This window comes from Thalia democratica, chromosome 6 (genome assembly GCF_965202585.1).
Source record: "Thalia democratica chromosome 6, ktThaDemo2.hap1.1, whole genome shotgun sequence".
Lineage (NCBI taxonomy): Eukaryota > Metazoa > Chordata > Thaliacea > Salpida > Salpidae > Thalia > Thalia democratica.
In genome coordinates this window covers 12,775,522-12,784,931 of record NC_139170.1, presented here as the reverse complement: position 1 = coordinate 12,784,931, position 9,410 = coordinate 12,775,522, and positions in this window count along the sequence as shown.

The following is a 9,410-nucleotide window of genomic DNA, read 5'->3' as shown; positions in this document are numbered from 1 at the left end:
GGAAAATAATGTCTATACAAGGGAGTCATTTTAGTCAGCAAGCAATTTTTTTTCAGGAAAATTGGTCGATTAATTTTAAACAGTTGCCGACCTATTTTACAAACTAAGTTTTTCTTAAAACCAATACATAAAAAAAAACTCTTTAAAGATTAAAAGTTTTTCTGGTAATTACTTCAATTATTAACATATATGTCTAAAAACAGGGTCATTTTATCGTAAGATTTTTATTGCTTTTGAATAACCTTTTCTTTTGTTAATTTTTTTTTAAATATATTTTTTTTAGTTTTAGCTGAATATAAATTTCAGCAGCTTGAGTTAAGTTCTGTTGCAAATATAACATATGTTGTATTTACAAAACTAATTAAGAAGCTGTGAGTTGAAAACGATAGAACATTTTTGTTTCCATCTATCAATTTTTCAGCATGTAGATCATAATAAATTCAAAAAAAAGTTAAACTTGTTAATTATACTAATATTGAACTTGTTTTAGTGGTAAAAAATCAATTTGCTTGTTCGTATATTCTCTGTAATATATTTTCTATTAAAATGTTTTACTATTTAAAAAACTAAACTTTTTTTTAAATAAACTCGAAACGAAAAGAAACTTAACTACAATATTAGCTCTACTTCTTTCTAAAAATAGTTTAGTTTTTCAACAAAGTACAGTTATCAAAAAGAATTAGCTAAAAAACTAAACATGATTAGCAGTAAAACAGAACAGGTTTTCATGAATAATTGTCATTTTGTAGCTATAAAAATAATTTCACTTTCTAAGATTTATCCTTAAATAAAGATGAACAATGAACGCATTTTAGCAAAGTAAGATCTTTAAGATTCAAGCAAAAAGACCTTTCTCAATTCGTCCCCTTAACATGTTTTTTTTACCCAATGTGAGCTCTTTACTACCCCTAGTCATCCTCTTAGTTCTCATACTATAAAGTTTATTACAACGAAATATTTACTAACTTCAAATGAACTTTATTAACTTGCTTTAAGATACTATAGTTTATTGAACGATAAAAAAACGCTCAAAATATTTAGTCCCAGGACCTGGTGCACGAAGAACCTTTCAGATATCGAGTCGTACACCACGGATACCTTTTAATGTCTTGTCCAGGACAAGATAAACTTTATGACTTACAAGTTCTTGTTTTTTTGAGGCTTGATATCATCTGTTTAAAATAAATATACTTGTGTTAATGTAAAAACAATCATTTTATGTTATATTTAAAAACTATTTGAAATTTATTATCATAAACGAAGATAGTCTTCTTATTTTTTTTTTTTTAAACACAAAAATGTTTGACACAATCTTTGTTTTTTTGAAATCAAATGATAAAATGAAGATTAAGTTAGAACATAAGTTGATATTTTTTTAATATGGTTAACATGAAATGATATTTATACAGTTTTCTTCTCAAATAAAAAAAAATGTGTTTTCTGTAAGCTTCTGCCAATAAAAAAGTAAGTCAAAAATGTTGCTTTTCGGTTTTATGCAAACTGAGTGATTAACTCTGGTTTGCGTTTTTTGACTATTATCAAACCCAAGCTCAAAATTTCACTCTGTTTGCATTGTTTTAAAAGTCAAAAATAAAATGAATACTTTTATATTATATAACAGTTATACTAGTAAGTAAAATAAGGATGCTACTTTTTGAAGCAAAACAAAAACAGCTTGATATTTTATATAAAGCTTTAAAATTTTACCTTAAACTTGCTAATTATTGTATGATATTTTATAACATATTAACTAAAGTTTAAAAAAATAATCTGCTATTTTCATAAGATAGATCAGGGGCCTCCAAACTCGGCTCCATTTTTTAAATTTGAATATCAACGTATTAAAAACAAGCAAACTTAATAATTAAAAATAAACACTTCTGAGCGTGATCTTAGTTTTATTTAAACTACAAGTTGGGCTTATTTTAAAAAGTTTTGCTAAATTTTGTGGTCTTAGAGTTTTTATATTTTTTACTGTAAATTTTAAAACTACAGTGGTCAAAAATTTCTTTTTTTTTAATCTACAAACAAAATACTGAATAAATTTGGCCCTTATTTCTAAAAAGTTTGCAGACAGATGCTATAGATCAGGGGTCGGCAAACTGCGGCTTTCAAAGCAAAAACCTGCGGCCTGCAATGTACGTTTTAGCTAAAAGCATACTTTAAAATAATAAATAATTTAAACTTATTAATAAAATAAAAATTATAAAAAGTTCCGCAATAAAAACTTACAACCAGGCTTTTTTTTAAATAAATACTCTTTAAATGAATCTATTCTTTCAAGAATTTATTTCACAAACTAAATTTCTTACAAACTAAGTTTTTCTTAAAACCAAACATAAAAAAAAACTCTTTAAAGATTAAAAATTTTTCTGGTAGTTACTACAATTATTTTTTAATAACTGCGGCCCTCAAAGACTTTTTTCTAAAAAGTGCGGCCCACGAGCAATTTTTTCTGAGCCAACTAGGCACGCACTATGAATGCAGCGAAATGTGCGTACCCAACCGGCAGTGCGTAACTGGGAAATAATGGTCTTTAATTACCTATATTAGCCTAGTAATACAAACATTTTAAAAGCCAATAAAGCTTACAAACGACTGTTAAAGTTAAATTTTCTACCCAAAAAATCTCATCGTTTATAAAAAACAAATTTGTTGAAAGTACATACACATATTATAAGTCATTATATATTATATAAATAAAAATTATTAAACATATACTATGAGTCTAGAATATGTTTAATAATATTTATTTATATATACAAAACATATTTGTTGAAAGTACATACACATATAATAAGTCATAACATATGTATGTACATTGTAAAAATTATTTAACATATACTATGAGTCTAGAACATGTTTAATAATATTTATTTGTAAAGATTTATTTATGTATGTACATTTATACTTGTGTTTATGTTCAAGCTATTATTTTTTTATATATCTTGTATCTACTTGTACATTTATAATTTACATAGTATAAAAAAATAATTACTTATTTAAAATAAATAAATTATAATAAAAACATGCAAATCTAAGTTTTACATTACAATTATTTTCGTTAAATAAATAAACGAAAAGATTTTTGTTTTAAAGATCGTAAGATATAAATTTGCAAGTTTTCTGGTTCCTTTTGTCAAACGCATTTAAATTTAATACAGTATAATATATTTAAAATAAATACTTAAGTATGTAAAATCAAGTCAAGCTGTATTTGAGGTCAAAACAAAATCAGTTATCTAACATTTCAGACAGTTTTGAGCTCTAGTAGCAATTTTGAGTTAAAACTTTTGTATTACTAATTTAGGTTTGTCTTTAAATTTCAAAAAAAAATATTGCATTTTGTACACAGCGTTTTTCGGCTTGAAAGTGCCTACCATACCAGCAGTTCGTACCTAGCAAACGAGTACCTAGTTGACAGGTTACTGTGTATAGTTAAGTTATAATAGCTGACAGGCAAAAAAAGAAAACAAGTGTGTGGCTCAATGACCAAAGTCCTTGGACCAAAGTTTGCACATTTTTATTTGATGAACAAACTTTAGCTTGTAACTAACTATTAACATATAAAAATGCTAGAAAATCAAATAAGGTTATACTAGTTAATCTCAACAATATAAACTTTTGAACTAAATTGAGCCAGCCTCATAAAAAAAAATGATCTAGTCAGAGTTTGCTTTAAATTTTCAAAAGTGTTTTGTATATGCTGATCTCTCAGAAGGACCTGAGAAAGCAGCAATCCCGAACAAGCAATCAGTAAATTAATGCTACTTTAGCTAAAATTAAACTAAATAACTTACATATTGAACTTCTTTTGGACTTAGAAGCTTCATAAAAGACCTAGGATTGTCTCTAAATTTTTATTTTTCATTTTTTTTAAAAACAGTATGGCAAAACTTTTTTAATTTTATAAAATTTGTAATTATATAACTTAATCTAAAAACTAGTAAATTTAAATTATAAATAATATATTTATTTTATGAGTTTTGTTTTTTTTTTTTGAAAAAAATTATTTTGATTAAAAATTATGAATAGTTTAGCTAGAAATCAATGTTAAGTAGCTTAAAATAAATTCAAATTACCTAAATTTTGGGCTGTATGGTACATATCTAAAATCTCTAGGTTTAAATTCTGTATCTTTTAGTTTTGATACTCTTCGTCTCTTACCTAAAATAGAATTATAAGTCAGAATTACTATAAAGAATTTAAACAATTTAATACGATACAGAGTATTTGGTAAAGTTAGTCTAGAAGTTTTAATAGTTTTCTAAAGCTGGTAATTTCTAATATAATTGGAAGTCATAGACATTTTTACAACACACTCGATAATTTAATTCACAAAAGAACTTAAAAAATAAAATACACATGTAAAACGATTTGGACTAACTTTGTTTGATGCTCAATCCTATGTGATTTGATTTTTTAGAAACTTGATGTGTAGATTTCTTCATAGATGTCATAGATGATCGAGGGCTGTTATTATTTGTAGTACAACTTGTTGATGTTTTTTTCTTTTTTTTACTAACTAAAAATGAAGGTGACTTTCCAGACATTTTTAGTTTAATTGACACTATATAACAGTGACCGATAAAGCTGCAGGATAAAACAGTTATACAATATCACAAAAAAGTGTTCCACTGAATAACAAGGTCTTTTAAATGTTAGTAAAAATTAGCAATTTAAAATCTTCTGTGTAGATATTACAACATTGTCGCATCATAATAAGCTGTTATAACTAGGATAATGCATTAGAAAAATAACCTTTAAGTCTTAAATTTTAACAAACAGTTAAAGAAAATTAGATTTATAATTTTTTCTTATATTCAAGCTTTTTATCAAGTTATGAATAAAACTAATAAATATACTCAAATAATCTACATACTAAACTTAATTCTCAATATTAACTTTGTTTCAAGTCAAAAGACCATACATCATTATATTACTTTAATTTTTTTACATATTAAGAACCTTGATTGCTGTAAAATCTAAAACAGATCAAGCTGTTTATATAAAGTCAAAAATATTTTTCAGGCAAGATATTTCTGTAGGTGAGTCATATGTTGCAAGTTGCAACCTTTGTGTTGTGCTACTAGCTGCTGTATGTATTCATTAACTGGTAATTTAAATAGCTCAGCCAATTTGTGTTTTGTGGCTTAAGCAAGTGTTTCTGTTGCAGAGTTTAATTTACTGTGAACAAAATATTAAGCTGCTAAACTTATTTTCAAACTAAGTATATTTTATCTGGGTGTAATTTTTTATAAAATATTTCTTGGTAGTTTTTAAAAATTTCTTTAACAATGTGACAATAACTACCACTAAAGTTGATTTACATAACAGTCTGTTGTGCGCAAGAACTTTTCTTTATGTATGTTATGTGCACTTTTTTTTTAATAGAAAGCTTCTTGCATAAACTACTGTTCAACACTATTTTTTATTTACTTGTGATAATTTTTTAGTTGATGTTTTAGATTTTTTTAATTATACATTTGTTTTTTCTTTTTTTATTGAGAACCATTTATAAACTGAATAAGTGTATTCTCTTTCTCAATTTACTAAAGTTGAGAACTCTAATTGTTTTGTTTTTATAGTAAGGGTTGCCACTTTTAAATCAAAAAAGCTAGACTGAGTGACCAATTACTAGCCTCAACTACATTAACTAGCCCGAATAGGCTTAATTTATAACATTTTTTTTAATGTAACAGGAGCCAAAAACTGAAAAGAAAAATTGTTAATTAATCTAAAGACCTTAACAAAAAACTACCAAAATTACATAATATCTAGTAAAAAAAAATATTTTAGTTTTTAAAACTAGCCTAAGATCTGAAAAAAAACTTTAGTTCAAGCTTCAGTTTTTCAAAAAAGTTATATTTAGCTTGTGTTACATTATTGAGTATCATAAGTGTGTGGTAACCCTGAAAATAAAAGCAATCACACATTTGAAAATCAAATCTTCACAACATTTATTCAAATATTCAATTCGTTAAGATGACAACTTTTTACAATTTAACACACAACTTAATTAAGTGGACATAAAACATACATTGGTTTGCATAAAAAACTTTATACTTATACCATATATTCTGATATACATGCAAAATGAGTCTAGTTTATTTTTTTCTTTTTTATAGATATGATATCCCATGAATTTAGAAATATAACTAAATCTATTGAAAACAATTCGGTTTTAAAATAATTATTAAATTTATTTTTAATGTGCACGATACTTTGATCAGTGATATATTGCGCACAATACTTAAATCAGTGATATATTGTGCATAATTATTGTTAAATGATAACAACCACTGCTTTTAGCAAGCTTTTCTATACACTTTTTTTTTGATTATAAGAGCAGAGTTGTATATATATATATATACATCCTTATACAATTAATATTCACAAAAAACTTCTTTTTTTTTGAACTGAGATAGTGATTAATACTTCATCACTCAAATCAAACCTGTAAAATTAACAACATTTATGCTACAACATAAATTAAATATGCATATGTTTAAAACTGAGTATACTCAAGCTCATTTAAAACAAGAAAGATAGCCTATTAAGAAAATACATTAAATGTAGCCTGGGCTAGCCTGATTGCTTGAGTGTGTGGGGCAACCCTGTAAAAAATTAAGTAATCTGCATCAACTATTCTTTTGAAAACTTACTTTAGAGAATGTCAGCAACTTTTTTAAGGGAATAATGAGCTTAATAAAATAAAATTTATTTTATGTACTACTTTATGTTCAGAAAAAAAAATCTTAAAATATAAGTAGTCTACTGTAATGTAAAATATGAGTTTTTAAGAGTGAAGTAACTTTAGTCTTTATAAATATTTTAATGAATCAATTTCATTCAACAAAGGTTGCATTTACTTTTGGTATCTTAAGTATAATATATTTTAAGAAAAACAGTTTTATCAAACCAGAAACACACATTTTTCATTTTTGATACTTGTCTATTTTAGGGTAATCACTGGTTTTTTAGTAATTTCTTCTAGATTTCAAAATCAAGTCTCTTTGTCTATAGGAGTAGAAAATCAAACTGGAAGTAAAAATCATTTTAGTACCATAAAATCACTGTAAAAATACTGTTATACTACTATAAAAGTGTTTTATAAGAAATAAAACGTTAAAAAAAAAAATTATTTCATATAATAGTTATTTCTTATCTCATCTACATTTTGTTATTTATATATAAAAACTGTTCAAAATTCCAAGTTTTACAAGACTTATTTTATGATTTTGCTCAAAATTCTTAAAAACTTGAAGTTTTTATCAAAAATTAAAAAGTTGAAGTTTGGGCCTAAAATTTTAAATTCATGGGTTTTTTAATGATTTCTAGGTTAAAATACCACTCTGCTATTTTTAAATGTTTTTATTATTTATCATTAGCAAAAGATTATGTCTTCTCAACTATAACTGTTTACTTAACAAAGAACATTACTACTGTAATATTTTAAATTTTACCTAAAATTTACATTTTGATTAAAATATAAAATAATTAAAAGGACATCTATGAAAGGAATAAAAAATTAAAAATGAAACAAAATTAGTTTTTAAGCAAAATTTAAAAAAATTAAGTTTAAGTATGTCAATAACAATAGTGTGGTCAAAAAAAAAGTTAACAGTTGACATAACATAATAAGTTATGTAGTGAGCACCATGTGAATAACAATTTAGAACAAATGAAAACAAATATCTACATTAAAATATAAGTCTAAAAAAAACTACATCAGTTTGCTTTAACATGAACAGGAGAACAATCATACTTTTTTTAAATGAAACTTATAACATGCTATATAAATACTTAAACCATAACAACTACACTTAAATATAATTCAAAATTATACGGCACATGTTAAACAACTTTTTAATGTATGCTGAGTAAAGCTTACAAAAAAAACTATGATTTCTTACCACTATGCAAAGTAAAGTTGCTTTTTTTATGGTAGAAAAATATCAGTCTCACTTTTCCCTTATTTACTGGTAGAAAACTAAACTATACACAGTTTTCCAAAATACATTTTTTGTTAATAGATTTACACTGACAAGTTTATGACTTACATTATATATGTTCCTTTTTATTAAAATTTTTAATCAAATTTCAAATTTTTTTGTAAACAACTAAGTAAATTGAAATGTCAGTGAAAAAAATTTCAAAACTTGCAACTTCAAAAAATTATATTAAACATGTTTACTGTCACAGTTTTATAAAATATTTTACTCTAAATCACAAGCTCTATATTCAGCTCATAGAAGGCCGTTTTGTCAATTAAAAACTAAAAAATAGTTAAATAATTATTTTTATTATTATACTTTTACAACAGATTTTTCAAAAGCTTATAAAACTTTGCGAGTAAAACATAAGTTTTGTTTTTAAGAGTTAAGTTTCTACATGATAATTTTCATTTTAAGTTTCATAAACTTTTTTTTTTCTTAAACATCCTGGACAAAACGTTAAAAGGTATCCGTGTTGTAGGACTCGATAGTTAAAAGGCTATTTTGTGCACCAGGTCTTAGAACCAAATATTTTTAGCGCTTTTTTGTCGTTCAGTAAACAAAGTATATATATGGGAAGCTGAAGTTTTGCAGATATTCAACATCAGATAATAAAAATATTTAACCTGGTAAATAATAGAATACTATTACTTTTGCTGTGTGAAATAAAAATGATATATTATGTTGAACATATTTTTAACTGATGAAGGAACTTTAAAAGTACTGCAAAAAAATATGTGTCAAGCCCAAAACTTCTATATTCTTTTAAATTGTTTTAACAAATTTGCAAAGTGTAACATCAAGATAAAAAACTTGCAGTAAAAAATTGACATACTAAAAAACTAACATATGATATTACTTAATATGTAATATGTATTATTACATTGAAAATCAATAAAAAATTTGCTAGATACTACCTAAATGTTTATAACTTTCAAACTTAAATTACAGTGGGTTAATATTTACAACATATCATTTAACAACTTAAAAAAATGCAGTATCAAGTTTAAAGATATACATTACATAAAGTCTAACCTTTTTTATATATATTGCCTATTTTAAATGAAAGTTTAATAAATTAGGGCAGGCAGGGTCTCTTTTTTTTCAAGCTATAAGCTTTAGTTAAAATTCTATTAACACTTTGAGATAAAGTTAAATTAGTTCAAGGTACTTTCAAGTTTGTTATAATATTTTTGAACACTTTTTGTCTAATTTTTACATCTTATATTTTTAGAGTTTAAAAATAAGTTATAATGGAGCTTTGGCAAATCTTTTAAAGTGTGAAAGCTAAGCTTTTTTTTCCGGGGTAACACAGGTTCTATACTAACGCCGCCCCTGCTAAATCAATCTCAAACTAGTAATGCTAAGAAAATGTCTCTTATATGAATTTTGCGCAGATTAAAAGCTGTTTCA